The sequence below is a fragment of the Gossypium hirsutum genome, chromosome D13 (assembly GCF_007990345.1).
Source record: "Gossypium hirsutum isolate 1008001.06 chromosome D13, Gossypium_hirsutum_v2.1, whole genome shotgun sequence".
Classification (NCBI taxonomy): domain Eukaryota; kingdom Viridiplantae; phylum Streptophyta; class Magnoliopsida; order Malvales; family Malvaceae; genus Gossypium; species Gossypium hirsutum.
The window spans coordinates 41,014,770-41,028,890 of record NC_053449.1 but is presented as its reverse complement, the minus strand read 5'-3'; the positions used below and the strand labels follow the sequence as shown (position 1 = coordinate 41,028,890).

The 14,121-nt window shown below is 32.0% G+C and overlaps 2 long non-coding RNA genes across 3 annotated transcripts; both read right to left on the bottom strand.

Annotated features, from left to right (window-relative positions):
• Positions 1–247: 247 nt before the first annotated feature.
• On the bottom strand, positions 248–1,001 carry LOC107919676 (uncharacterized). Of its 2 annotated transcripts, none has more exons than XR_005923292.1 (2): positions 814–1,001; positions 248–545 (listed from the first exon to the last, which is right to left on the bottom strand). It is a non-coding gene; the product is annotated as an uncharacterized lncRNA (long non-coding RNA). The 2 variants fall into 2 exon arrangements; XR_001690419.2 differs by having other exon boundaries at positions 248–532.
• A 6,971-nt stretch (positions 1,002–7,972) lies between these two features.
• On the bottom strand, positions 7,973–8,945 carry LOC121225416 (uncharacterized). Its single transcript, XR_005923291.1, has 2 exons — positions 8,607–8,945; positions 7,973–8,311 (listed from the first exon to the last, which is right to left on the bottom strand). It is a non-coding gene; the product is annotated as an uncharacterized lncRNA (long non-coding RNA).
• Between the last annotated feature and the right edge of the window lie 5,176 nt (positions 8,946–14,121).

Genomic DNA, 14,121 nt, shown 5'->3' with positions numbered 1-14,121 from the left:
TATAAAATAAAAGAGAATCGTGTTGATAACGTGTTATAAAATAAAGAGAGATGGAGAGAATAAAGAACAAAGAAAATATGGAAGCAATAGAGAATGTACTTTATTGATCAATTAGGATGATTATAATGCTTCATCAAAGTCTCTATTTATAGGCATAAGAAGTATAAAAGAAATAGAGATCTAATTCTAATAACTATTAGAATTTAAAGTACATCAAAACTTTATCTTGATTATGATGGACATCCACTTAATAAGATATTCATAACATAATTTTCTTTTAATATATATGTAGGGCCCAATTCCTGCCCGACCCGTTAAATAAATAAAAACCAAACAGAAACAAAGGCTAATGTTTTAGTCCAATTTTGTTACAAGTTCAATAACGGGCCCAATAGCTAATTCCTAACCTAGGCCCGAAATTAATGGAAAAGGAAGGGTTACGAAACCCTAGCATCAGCCTCCTCGCTTCCAGCGAAGCCTCCAGCTGCCGCACATCTCGGGGCGGACTCCTCCACGTGTGCTCCACAAACACCTGCAAGCACGAACTCAAAGAGTCCGAAAGAGAAGAAATAACAAAAAATAGCAATTATATTCGATTTATTTTTCTTTTTTTGGGCTATATAAAGCCGTTTTATTTTGTAAAATGGGGACAGATTGTATTGAGAGAATACAGAAATACGAAAGAAAAAGAAAACAATTGTCGAAGGTGATCTATTTATTCTATTTTTTACTGCTTTTTGTTTCATTTTTCTACTAGTTTTTTTAAAAAATAATAAATAAATAAAATAAAAGAGAAGGAGGGAAGATTCTTACCAATGGTGGCGCGCCGTCGACATCTTTGTTTAGCTTCATCCAAATCGAAGTTGAAAGGAGGATTTTGGTGTGAAGAGCAGGGGAGAGGATGAAACAATTCTTGCGGCTACTATGCTGCAAATGGAATTGAGTTTTAATTAGGGATTGAAAAGGGTTTTAAAGCATTGATGGGTTATTTACGTTTTTAATCCTTCCATTTTTATCCCATCGTTTCAAAATCATTGTTTTCTGTTTCCAATTTTTCCTATGAAATATTGAATTTGTTTTATTTTAATCCATTGCTGCGCGGTGTTTTGGGTGGTTTGGGTAAATTGCTCTTTCGGTCCTCCTCTTGTTACGCGTGTTTTAATCTGCTCCCTTTCTCTTTTTTTTTTGAATTCAGCCCTTAAATTCTATTTATTTTCAACTTAATCCTGAATTTATTATTCTAATTTTTTATTACTGATACTGTTTATTTATATTATTATTACTGTATTATTATTAGTTTATATTTTTATTTATTATATTATATGTTACTATCATTGTATCTATATGTGCATATGTATGTAAATATATAGGTATACATTTTAAACGTTTTAAATACATATACATATTATGTACATAGTTTTTTTATTATTTTATTTTCATAGTTTTTTTCATACATATATACATTTATATTTTATAATAGTTACACGTTTTCCATATTTTATAATTTATACATGTTTGTACATTTTTTTTATATGATATGTACATATATATCCAACTGTATTTAAAACTTACTATAAATGTATTTTCCACATTATTATATTTACCAATATACTATATTATATTTTTTTTTGTAAATGCATAAATATATTTCATATGTATTTTATTATTGTTATTTTCATGAATTTTGTGTACATATATATGCATAAACGTTTTCAAATATGTATGCATCTTTGGTATTGCATAGCCATACCTATATTTGCAAAATTCACCTGTATATCATGTCTATTTGTATTCATACTTTGTACATATATATACATATATATTTTAAATCGAAGTATTTGTTTCATGTTATACATTAACTTTTTAACATGCCTTTTAGAAAATATATATTATGGTTGCGTCAAAGCATTAAAATCATCATATTTTACAAATTTTCAAAATACTTGGCATTCTTGATTCTCGAGAAAGATCGTATCCTAACTTACTGGATTGCGATTATTTTTCGATGGATTTAGAAAGCCAAGTATTTGTTTTGCAATAAATCCACAAATTTCAAATAAAAGCTTATTCTCGGGAATTCAAAAATGTTGGGTCCTAACTTACTGGTCATGACATTTTATTATCTCGAAATAAGGATTTCAAAAACAAAAGGCAATATTCGGTATTTTGAAGATTTAAAAATATTGTGCCCTAACTCACTGGGTGTGATGTTTTATTTCTTTGAAATAAGAATGTTCTATTTTGATTCATTCACGAGTTAAAAGTTCTGTTTTAAAATATTTTCAAATTTTTGACACCAAGACATTAAACAATCAAATTCGGTACCTATTTTTGGGCGTTGCGAGGGTGCTAACCCTTCCTCGTGCGTAACTGACTCCCGAACCTATTTTCTCAAATTTCGTAAACCAGAATTGTTTTTAAGGTGATCACACCTCAATCAAAGATCGGTGGCAACTCCAATTTTTATTTTTTTAAAAGTCGACAACTAAATTTTTGTTTTCAAAAAACAGTTTCGACAGTATATATTTTTTAAAAATTTATTAATTTGTTTTAATCTTTTTCAACTATGATTTTTTAAAACATGTTTTCACTCATATAAAATAATTAATTATAAGTGCAAAATATAAGCTTAGCTTAGCTTTATACAACTTCATGGTTGTATTCTATGATCATTAATTTGAGACAGAGCTCACTAGCCATCTAGTCTTTTAGTTGACCCAAATCTGATAAGTATTATGAACTAACATCATTTCTATGCTACAAAAGGAATCAATGGTCCAAGGTTTAAGAGGCAAAGGTGGCATCAGACAATAAAAGCAAGAGATATAAATCATTATAGTAAGGAGATCATGCTAGGAGCATATCAAAAGCAAGAGAAGAGAAGCAATGGGCGACTCATGTGGTATTTGCCTATTGAGAGTTAATAAGGATCTTAGAAACTCATTGAGAATGCTAAACATTTTAAACATTAAAGTCAAACTATTCACCCAATTTTTCGGGAATAAACACCCAAAGCCAAAGACACGATAGTAAACACCCAAAGCCATTGAAAGCCACAATAGAATAAAAAAAAAGGATTCAAACAATTAAAAAAAATAATAGCATAGATTTTATTTCGAGCAAGAAAAGAATAGAACAAACGATTCAAAGATTCACGTTTTAGTTAAAACCAACACCCTAAAATCCATTAAAAGCAACAAGATCAACCTAGAAACAAGTGTGAATTAACCAAATAAAAAAAACCCATTTTAGATTTCCCTAAATGAAAGCAAGAAAAAAAATAAATCCTAAAGCACATAATTTGGTCCCAAACATGCATGGACTAAAAAGCAATTGAAGCATCATAAACTGATAAAAAGAATAAAGAAAAAAAATACATTGATGCTGAGAAAGGTTAAACCCAAAAACCTTTTTTTTTGTTTTGCAAAGGGAAAAAAGGAAAGGGATAGCAAACCTAAGGTTTAGGGTGTGGCAAAAAGGGAGGAGAAAGGGGTTGATAACCAATACAATCGATGTGGCAAGGAAGAGGAAAGGGGAAAGGGGCTTCGAGAGAAAAGCTTTGGAAAATGTCTTACCGAAATGAAAATGGTAAGACGTTTTCCTAAAATAAGGGTTTGTTTTTCCCGTGTTTTGGAAAAGATTTTACAGTGGAATTTCATTTTTCACCAAACAAACAACGGAAAACAGTGAAAATGGTTTCCTTAAAAAATTTTACAGGTAAGCAAACACACCCTAAATCTCTAGCTAGAGTTATATATTTAGGCAAATCATCCTAGTGTCGATGCTCCGATTTAATATTGTGTATCAAGTCGGCTCAAGTACATTTCTTTTTCTTTGCATGTTTATTTCTTGTTTCCAGTTTTAGTTTATTTTCATTTTTTTTATTTTGGGTAGTTTGCTTGAGGACAAGCAAAGACTTAAGTGTAGGGTTATTTGACTTACCGTCAAATGTAACAGTCAATTTGGGTCAATTTCGCACTTAAGGAGCTTGTTTGCTAGGCAATTTAGGATTTTATATTTCACTTTTAATAATTAGGCTTTAGGATAAAAAGTTAATAAAATAAGTGTTTTTTAACATATTTTGTAGGTGTTGTGACCCAATAGGCCGACATAGGCCTTAGGTTGTGCTAATTAGTTCAATTGAGTGTGTAGGATGGAGATATAAAGGCCAAATTAACGTGGAAGCAAAAGTCGAGTGATGCACAAGCTTCCCAGGAATCAAAGCGCCAACCGAATGACACAAGGTAGATCTTTGGTGTCGTGTTACGCCACGCAAGGGGTGTGGCGCGACACATGTCAACGTGTTGCCCAAGTTTATTAAGGTTATTTTCATTCGTGTAATCAAACTTATATGAAGACCTAGGATGTGCCAAAGACCTAATTTGGCCTGCCAACACCTCTATAAATAAGACATTAGGGGATTGATGTAATCAAATCATCCTAGATGCTTTCAAAACCCCTACTAGTTTAGAAGTATATGTAGTTTTTCTTTTCTTTTTGGCTTTTCAATACTTTCTTGTTTTCCTCTTGAAATAAATTTTGATTTAAGGGTTTATTTATATTATTCAAGTATTTCAGTTTATGTTCTTTTGCATGCGCTTCATTTCTTTATTCTAATCAAAAGATTTACTACTCCATTCCCCATTCGATATTCAAATCTACGATTATTCAAATCTCTTTTCTTCCTCGAATCGATTATGTTCTTTACATGATTTATTCAATCGGAGTTGAGATTATGAATAACATGAGTGACTAAATCCCTTAGAGGAGATTAACGAGTGGATGGAGATGTGATTAATGGAGGATTTGGGGTTTTCCGAGAAGGATTGGTTGGTATAAATTATGTGTTCTTAAATTGTTAGGATTGACAACCCTAATAAGTTATCATAGGCTAGACGAGGTCGAAAGATAAGTCGAACCGAGTAAATCGTAATTTATCCTTATTGAGAAAGGGAGATTGGGAGATAAGAGAGTATCAACCATTCGATTGGTTAATTAGAGGCCAAGAGGTAATAATTGGTTAATCAATGGCTTATCCACCCTAAAACCCTAATCCGAAATTAGTTACAAATCCTGAAGCGAGTTAATCTTCCTGATTGGTTTATTGATTTATTTCATTTGTTTATTTTTCTTTATTTATTCATTTTTATCTCTTCAACTTATTCTATGGTTTATCATAATATAGGAACTAATTACTACTATTTAGACTTGTTATTGTAAAAACATTTTCATTATTTATTCTATCCTCCCTTGGGTATGATCCTCAAAATACTTCCAAGTATTTCGTTGTACAAACTATATTACAATTTGACTCGTACACTTGCGGACACCGCCGTTTTAAATTTTATATGTTTGGTGTTATATTTATTCTATAAACAATAGTGCGTTTATAGGCGGTCATGGGGATTAGTCATTGCTACCAGTGTTGGATACCCTACTTGCATTATAACTTAAAAGGATTAAGAGTATACAAAGCTATTGAACTTCTCCAAAAAATTAATTAATCCCCTACTTTTTTGCACTCAATTGTACCCTTGAACTATAAAGCTACACCCAATTAGGACCATTAATCGTTCACTTTAATGGTTGATCGGTAAAGTCTAACAATTCCATATTTTTCTACATTTGTGGTTATGTTTGCTAAATGACATGCTATAATTGTCCCACATCGCAAAATTGATATTTTCTTTATAAATTTATTAAAAATATAACAAATATAAAAATTAATAACAAATTAATAAAACATAAAAAAAAATATAAATCATAAGAACTTCAAAAAATATGTATAAATTTTTTTAAAAAATAGAAAATGATAAAATGATTATTAAAATTTAATAAAAAAATCATAAAAAATTATAAAAAATTACCTAAAATTATAAAAAAATTTATAGAAACTTGTAAAATTTTTTAGAAATAATAAATAATGATAATAATTAAAAAAATAAAAAATTAGAAATATAGAAAATTAAAAAAATTAAAAAATTTTTATTTTCCCAAAAACAAATTTATATTAGAAAAGTAAAAAATATAAAATAAATTATAGAAAATTAAAATTAAAATAAAAATTAATAAAATATAAAATTAATAAAAAGGTAATAAAAATAAAAAATAAAAAATTCTAGAAAATTATCTATGACCTAAAAAAATTCCCAAAAATAGCCTACTATGTTCACCACTTTGACATAAAAAAAAGTTTAGACGAACTAAAAAAACATGGTTTCTTTCCCATGCTCTCGGGATAGTGAATGGTGACGCTGATAAGTTGGTAAATGCTACGCCAAAAAAGACATGTTGGTTTTTATGCTTTTGGGAAAAACTTGAGAGTAAAAAGTTGTTTTGAATCATTATGTTTGATTCCGTCAAGCTTTTATTGAATTCAATATATATTTTTATTTTTTTTTGGAAAAATGGTAAAAAATATTATTACTATTTTTATATTTTCGTAATCTAGATTTTTCTATAATTTTTCAATTCAAGGGTGTAAAAAAAAGTGAAGCCTAATTAACTTTTAGAAAAACTTCAAGAGTTTGAATTGCATTTACGAATAAAGCCTTAGCAATGTTGACAAACACACCTCGTGGATTCTCAATCTAGATTTTATTTTAGTATAAGTCTTAGCATTTGTAAGAATTGTCTAGATATATTTTAATTATCAGGTTATTCATTGTACATTTTAATTGTTTGATCTAATAGTAATTATATGATTATATTGATTTAAATTGTAATTTCATATGTGTATTACATTTATTGATTATAATTGTAATTATACGAATATATTACTTAAAATTGTGATTACAAAAATATTTTTAAATTATACTTTTACTAAACTTTTTTTTATAAAACAAACCTTTTGTTTTATAAAAAAATAACCTTAAACATAAGACTATCAAATTGTATACATCAACATTCAACCCTTCGTAAAAGATGACACAAAAAATTGAGTATTATCATAATTTTCATTCATATTTTAATTATAGTTGAAGTGTATTACGCTCTTGTTTATGAATTGGGGAAAGACTAAAAAATTTACAACAGGAAATGTTTAAAATTATGTTATTTGGGTGCCGGTCCTCTTTGTTCACTCCTATGTATAAAGAAACGTATCTCCCTTTTTCTTGATATTAAATTATTGGAATGAGAATTGAGTGGTCATATATGACCAAATCAAATAAAAGAAAATGATGATGGGATGAATGTCTTATTCTCCAAACAAAAATCTCCAAGCGTTTAATTGGGTTCAAATTCAAGCGTCCGCGTTTTACTAGCAATAAAAACTATAGATTTGAATTCCAAGTTTGGAATCAAGATTTATTCCAAACCACAATATTCTCTCTCATCTCATTTTCCAAATTCATCATATATCAACTCACCTTATTTTAATTTTCAAATAGGATCTTCTATTTATTTTAGTTGAGGTTTTTTTTCTAATGCTTACACTACAATTTTTCACACATGACACTATCCATCTCGAAATTTATTTATAATTTGGATAAATTACTCTTTTACTCCCTTATTATTTTACCTTTTATTTAAAATGTTTCTTTTAAATAAATTTAATTGAATTAAATTTTAAAATTTGTAAGATTTATAAAATAATGTGTTTACTATATATAAATTATATTTATATAGAATCATGTATACAAAGAAAATTATATTTTTTGAACCAAAAAATTAATTTAAAAAATTAGTTTTCATTGACATAAATTAAGACTTGTATGTTATAAAATATTGACTGATAAAGATAATAGGATTTAGTTTCTTATCTCGTATCCGTTTTATGCTCCATAGAAATTAATCATTTTCGGATTTATGGATGCCCATGGAATTCAAAATTTCAACTTCCATGATTGATTGATTTCATAGATGTAATTTTGAAAATAAAATTAACAATAATATCAAGTAAATAATTTTATTGATGTGGTTTGATTTATTAGATAGCGGCCAAAATATCAATTAATTAATACAATTTTAATTAAAGTAATGATATATGTTCATTGACTTTTTATTGTGAAAGTGAGAAATCATTTTTAAACAGCTTTGTAATAGGCCAATTTGGGCCTGGCTAAAAAACCAAATAAAATAACAGGCCATATTACAGCAGCCCAAAACCATTTACAATTTTTGTCCAATAACAAACCCAAGTAGCCCATTAACCCAAGATATTGACCCAAACCCAAATCTAACCCTAGCCCAACTGCAATGTGGCCATCAACACAAAAAAAAAAACAAACAGCAGTCACCATAAGCAGTTCGTAGCAACCACGTTCAGCAGCCTTTGCGCACGCCGCGCACGATTTCTCCCCAGTGGAACCTGCAACGAGCCACGAACAAGTAGAGATAACGGGAAATATAGCAAAAAATTGTAAAAAATTATTATTTTGGCTGTAAATATTTGGCTATAAAAAGCCATTTGTTTTCTGTAAATGGGGTTAGCAATATTGTATGAAAAAAACAATAAAGAAAATACGAAAATAAGGAATCAAAAAGGCAAATTTTTTAAGGTAATTGTTCTGTTCATTTTTTTTCTTTTTATTTGTTTTTCCTTTTTTATTTTCTATCTTGTTTCTTAAAATAAAAGCGGAAAAGGGGAGTAGAGGAGGACTTACCGTCGCATCCGGCGTTGAGGGATCTTCATTCCGTCGTTGGAATGAGAGGAATGCAGAGCGGCAGTGGGAAAGGGAGGCTGCGGCAAATACAAAAATGGCAGAGAAAGGGTTTTGAAATGGGATTTTATATGGGTTCAAAAGGGGCCATTTACGCGATTGGTCCTTTGCTTTTTGGGGTTGTTTAAATTAAATTTATTATTTCTTTTAAATTTTACTGCATATTTAAATATTGTTTCAATTCGGTCCTCGTTGCTGTGCAGTGTTTTGGAAGTTTGGGTAAATCTCTCTTTTGGTCCTCCACTGTTAATTGTGTGTTCTAATCGGTCCGTTCGTATTTTATTATTTTTCAAATTTACCCCCTTTTTTAAATTAAAGTTTAAATTAATCCTTCATTTGTCATTTTAAGTTTTTTTTTAAAATACTGTTACATTGTTACTATCACTGTGTTATTATTAGTATTATTTAATATTTTATTAAATATTAATATTATTATACCTATATGTATATACGCATATGTATGTTAATAGATATATGTACATATTTTAAATGGTTTTAAAATATATATACATGTCTTATATATTTTATTATTATCACTTTATTTCTCTTAGTTTTATATGTATACATACATATACTTATATTTTATGATTTTCATATTGTCTTTCATATTTTTTTCCATACACTCTTCAAAATTATTAAATATATTTTCCGCATTTTTCCTGCATATACATATATATATACGCATTTTTCATAATTCATTTTACTTATATATATATACCTATACATATTTTACACTTTATTTTCATAACTTTTATATACATGTTTAATATATGCATATACATTTTTTTTAAATTTACTTATATATTATATTTTGTAAATACATATATATGTATAATTTAAATTAAGGTAATAATTTCATGTTATGCATTAACATTTTATCATACTTTTAAAGAAAAATATATTTTGGCTTCGTCAAAGTATTAGAATTGTTTTTTTTAATTTTAAATATTTGGCAATCTTGGTTCTCGAGAAAGATCGTGTCCTAACTTATTAGATTGTGATTATTTTTCGATGAATTTAGAAAATCAAGTATTTATTTTGTAATAAATTCACAAAAATTTCATATAAAAGCTTATTTTCGGGAATCCAAAAATGTCGTGTCCTAACTTACTGGTCGTGACATTTTATTATCTCGAAATAAGAAAAAACAAAAGGCAATATTTGGTATTTTGAAGATTTAAAATATTGTGCCCTAACTTACTAGGTGTGGTGTTTTATTTCTTTGAAATAAGAATGTTTTATCATTTTAATCCATCCACGAGTTAAAAATTTTTATTTAAAATCTTTTCAAATTTTCGACACCAAGACATTAAATAATCAATTTGGTACCGACTTTTGGGCGTTACGAGGGTGCTAACCCTTCCTCGTGCGTAACTGACTCCCGAACCTGTTTTCTTAAATTTCGCAGACCAAAATCGTTTTTAAGGTGAGCTAATCACACCTCAATCAAGGATTGGTGGCGACTCCAATTTTTGTTTTTTTTAAAAGTCGACAATCAATTTTTGTTTTCAAAAAAATGGTTTCGACAGCTTGACGACTCCACTGGGGACTTCTGAGAGTCGAGCCATGAATTGATTATCTTCTGTCTTTTTTGTCAAAAATTCAAAGTTGTTTTAAAACCTGATTTTCCCTTTGCATTCATTAGTTTTAATTATCATATGCTTGTTTGGTTGGTTTAATTCTGTTGGTTTATTTGCATTTTGCATTGCATTGGTTGGTCAATTTTACCCCTCTAAGTGGGAGTGAAAAGCTAGTCCTTCGTGAGGTTTTCACCTCCGTGCAGAATAGTGGATCGCTTTCGGGATACATCCGTACCTATGTCTTCGTGAGATTTTCATCTCCGTGCAGCCATAGGGAAATGTATTCCCCTGAACCAAACTCGGTCCATATGAGCCTATAATAGGTGAGGATCGAGGAATCTGCTGGTTCGGGTACCTTTACCCTAGAAGTCAAAACCTCATATAGTGAACTTTTGAAACCTACCCTAGGTAGAACTATACCCCTAGTAGTCACCCGAGTAGGTATTTTATTGCTTTCGGTTTGTTTTTATCTGATACTGACTTTTTGTGTTTTATTCTAATTGCATGGCATTACAATTACATGGCATTTCATTACAAAAAGCGTTGGTTCATTTTCGGTTGTTAGATAGAAAGTTTTATCATGGGAGATGGGTTTCTTGATAGAGTGGAGGATAATGCGGCTGTCCGAACTTGGGCTGAGATGACGCAGCGCGAAAAAGGTGATAGTTTGGTTGAGGGACACGTATCAGAATTATGGGACTTCACTCGTGTTAGCGTAGCCTAGAACAACTTACAAGAGTTGAAGGAGATTTGGGATCAGTGGAATAATGAGGTTAAACAGTTGTTCTATTCAAATTATGGGGATTTGCCTTATTTACTCGATATGAAGGTAGATAAGCGTCTGTTTCGAGCTCTTGCCCAGTTTTGGAATTCGGCCTACAGTTGCTTCTCGTTCGGAAATGTTGATTTGGTGCCTACAATAGAGGAGTACACGGCTTTACTTTGGTGTTCGAGGGTTCAAGTAGACAGAATCTATTCGAAAGCGGTAAATGTACCGACCTTCTTGAGGAAGTTGATGAATATAACGGGGATGAGTGAGCAGTGGGTTACGGCTCGGATCAAGCAAAAGGGGGATAGCAAGTGCATTCCTTGGAAAGATTTGAAGGACCTCATTTTAGCGCACCCAGATGTGGGGAAGAGGGTAGATGTCCTTGCTTTAAGTATATATGGTTTGGTTGTGTTCCCTAAGACTTTGGGACATGTTGACGAGGCGGTTACTGACTTATTCGATCGGCTTGATAAGAGAGTTTCACCAGTCCCGGTAATTTTGGCAGAAACTTTCAGGTCACTGAATGCATGCCGGAGGGTAGGAGAGGGTAGATTCATTGGATGCGCGCAGCTCCTACTTGCATGGTTCCACAGTCACTTTTGGAAGGTTGATAATGTTTCATATCGGGTTTTCTCTGAAAGTTATTCACCATTGAAAGAGATAGTGGCTACACCAAGGAAGGATAACATCTCGGAGGAGAAATGGATGTCAATTTTTCAGAATTTGCAAGAAGAAGATATCGAGTGGAGAGCTCTGTGGCTGTTTCCAAATGAAGTCCTATATCGGTGTGGGGATTTTGATTGGGTTCCTTTGCTTGGAATTTGGGGAGTTGTTGGTTATGCCCGATTGCTAGTGTTAAGGCAATACAGGTCAAGACAGTTTGTGCCTACAACTTAGGGATTGGCCGAGTGTGAATTCTCGTATAAGGATGATGGCTACAAGAAGAAGGTTCGTGAGATGGCAATGCATGGAATCAGACTCGCCGAATGAAGAGATTAGTTGTGGGTCCAATGACAATTCCCGAGTATAGCGAATGGAGGGTTAAGAGGATCAACAATAACATTCCTACGCCGAGTTTAGAAAATAGTCAGTCAATAGAAGAACATTTGCGGGTTGTTCCTACTGAGCTGGAAATTATAAAGCAGGATTTTGAAAGAAAAAGTGCGGAATTAGAGAAGAAAATAGAGCAAATGGAGAAGGAAAAAGTGGGTTTGAGATTGGATGTAGATGTTCAAAAGCTCGAGGCTGATAAATTAAGGAAGGGGAAGAATAAGGCCGAGGATGAGCTAGATAGCTTGAAGATAAATTACAAGAAGCTGTGTCAGTCAATAAGAACTGCTGGGCTTGGAAAAACTTCAGAGTAGTGGCGTGAAGAGGTTCGAGAAGAAAGAAACAAGTCAGACTGGTGGGAAATAAAATTTCAAGAAATGCAAGCACGAAATGAAGCATTAGAAAGAAGCTTGTCGGAGAGCCAAAAGGAAAAAAAGAACTAAAAGTCAGAGTAGTTGAGTTAGAAGGGTCTCTCCGTCAACATAGAAGTCGAAATTCTGTAATAGAGCTGAAAGCAAGTCTGAGCAAGATCGAAGAAATGAAGGGTAAAATAGAAAAGTTAGAAGCTGCATTACGAAGTTGTGAGGTTCGGATCGAGCATCTAGAGGCAAAGGAAGGTCGCTAGAATGGGCAACTTCATTATTTCCAGGATCAAGTCAGAAATAGGGATCACGTTATGGAAGAAGCTGTGGTACAAATTTGAGAAGTGGCAGACCACTTGCAAACTTTAGCAGTACAAGCTGACACGTTGAGCGTAAAGTACGAGCTAGAGTCAGATCGAGGACAAGAGTTAGCATCGTTGCTTAAAGAGATCAAGGTCTTAAGTATTAGGGCAAAGCCATATTTGTAGCCCAATCTATGTAAAGAGATTTATTTTCTAATAAAGTTTTTCTGAAAGTAATTAAAATTAGAATTAACGCCTTTTCTGCATTCATTTTCGTACATCGCATTACATGCATTAAAAATTATCAAAGGGTTCTGATTAATCAAAATCATTCCTCAGTTAACCTGGAATCTAATGAGCCAACTCAGCATCGTTACGGTACACGAGTGAAATCAAGAAGTATGGATCAAAGATTAGAAAAGCTTGAGCAATTCCAGAAAGAAATGCAGGATCAACTTCGGCAGCAAATGCAGGAGCAGCTCGAGAAGATTCAGCAGAAAATGATGGAATCTTAAGGAAGTATGATGACAAAGTTAACACAGTAGTTGACGGAAGGAAAGGATAAAGGAAAAGGCCTTATGGCCAATATTGAAGAGGAAGGTGATGATGGACTCTTGTATCCTCCAAGCTTTACCCCTCCACATGCGTAGCCTCAAGTTGAGGTTTACCCATGCAAATCTTCTATTACGATTAGGCCTTAGCAATTTCAGGCCGATGCTTCAAGGTCGATGAATTTCCAGGTCGGATCAGGCTCTAGTCCTAAGAATAATCCTGCCAATCCTATTGTTCCTGATTTTGATGAAACAGTTGGAAAAGAGAAAACAAAAGAGGAATTACCAAAGCAATTGGAAGAAAGATGGAAGTGGATTGAGGAGAAATTCAAAGCAATGGAAACTACTGAAAGATGTCATGGGATTGATGCTAAAGATTTAAGTTTGGTACCAAATTTAGTGCTTCCTTACAAGTTTAAAATGTCGAATTTCGAGAAGTATAATGGGACCACTTGCCTTGAAGCCCACATTACTATGTTTTGTAGGCGAATGACTAGGTATGTCAATAATGACCAGTTATTGATACACTGTTTTCAAGATAGCCTCACGGGGGCAGCGTCTAAATGGTATAATCATTTAAGCCGTGCTAGGATTAGCTCTTAGAGGGATTTAGCACAGGCTTTTATGAAACAGTACAGTCATGTGGCGGAAATGGTTCCTGATAGGATTATCTTGCAGAACATGGAGAAAAAGTCAAATGAAGGTTTTAGACAGTACGCTCAGAGGTGGAGGGGGGTGGCAGTACAGGTCCAACCACTGCTCCTTGAAAGAGAAATGACGATGCTCTTTGTAAATACACTGAAAACCCCCTTCATCACACACATGTTAGGCAGTGCCACGAAAA